Below are 1,452 nucleotides of genomic sequence, written 5' to 3' on the forward strand. Positions count from 1 at the left end.
TGCGTAAAAGCACTCTCAAATTAATAGGATGAATTATAAACTAGTTCATATTATAGTTCACCATTTAATTTAAACATATATATATATATTGAAATTAATTCCTTTTGGTAGCGTCTGGTGGAGAGATAGAGACGGAAAGACTGAAACTGAGAGACAGAGATTGAAATAAATCTCAGTATTCTGTTTGGTACAAAGTGGGAGACAGAAACTAAAACGAGAATAAAACTCTAATTTAATTTGCACAAAAGGTAAAATTAGAATTAATTGATTGAAATAAGGGTATTTTAAGTATAAAATGTTATTAAAGTTTCAGTCTCCATCTCTAAAAATTGTAGTCTCCTGTGTCTCTATTTTTTGGAAGTACTGAAATACTGAAATTTTAGGAATATAAACAAACATGATACTGAGTCTCAGTCTCCCAGTCTCTGTCTTAATAACTCAAAACAAACGCTACCTTTTATACTTCTCTCAAAAATTAAATTTTAGGCAAAATATAAAAAAAACTCACTTTTCTATCACAAGCTTTTCTTGGTATATCTTTTAGATCTAAAAGAAGGTCATCTTGTTCCTTCTCAAAGAGTTCACCACCAAGAGGACCATTGTCTGCATAATCTATTGGCTTGTCATTGAAGGAGCTACAAAAATAAATTAATTTTTTTATTACCAAATATTTTCAATACGAATAAAGATACAAATGGATAAGATGGAAGACATGATGGTACCCAATATAGACACGCATAACCTCCGGAGTATTTAGAACCTTCCCAAGTGACCACATTAATGCTCCATAAATCCTCATTAACTACAACACATACATGGTAATGCAAATATACACGTTAGATTTGAGTTATATCCATATCAAAAATGGTGGGTTGATAGCAAAAATTTTTTAGCTAAAATCAGTTAGAATTTGTTTTATTTAATATTTATTAATTACTGTAACAATTAATGAATATTAAATAAAAGAAGTTGTTTTAATTTACTTGTTGAGTATCAACTTGGTGTGCCTTATTTAGAACGACTCGAGTCTTGTCATCATGACCACGTAGGGATGATATGACACGCTTGAATTCATCACTAACATCAAGCTTATGAGGATCAAATAGAAGCAGTATTAAATCACATTTAGCAGCAAACCATGATGTTACTCCAGTAAAATCATATGCTCTTTGTGTTCTTTGTTTTTCTCCGGATAGAACTCCAGGGCTATCTACAAATGTAATTTCTTCTAGTAGCTTTATTGCATAATCAAAATAATAATAATTAATTAGTTGCTTTCAAATTGTACCAAGAAATTAAATAATCTCATTATTATTAATTATTATACTTACAGGATGAGGCATTTGAGAGCACTCAAATTTTGACAAAAAAGCTGAACCAAAACTTGATAGACCACTAAATGGCATGTCTGCTTGAACAGCAATTGTATTCCCAGGAATGCTTCTTTCATCT

At 30.4% G+C, this 1,452-nt stretch overlaps 1 protein-coding gene and 1 pseudogene across 2 annotated transcripts in view; one reads left to right on the forward strand and one right to left on the reverse strand.

Moving 5' to 3' along the window:
• The window catches only part of LOC107621122 (protein transport protein SEC13 homolog B), a 22,383-nt gene that overhangs the window by 2,400 nt on the left and 18,531 nt on the right, over positions 1–1,452 (forward strand). The gene's annotated exons all lie outside the window — the stretch shown is intronic.
• Positions 1–1,452, reverse strand: part of LOC107621212 — a 6,908-nt pseudogene that overhangs the window by 1,052 nt on the left and 4,404 nt on the right.

The sequence above is a fragment of the Arachis ipaensis genome, chromosome B01, assembly GCF_000816755.2.
Source record: "Arachis ipaensis cultivar K30076 chromosome B01, Araip1.1, whole genome shotgun sequence".
NCBI lineage: Eukaryota > Viridiplantae > Streptophyta > Magnoliopsida > Fabales > Fabaceae > Arachis > Arachis ipaensis.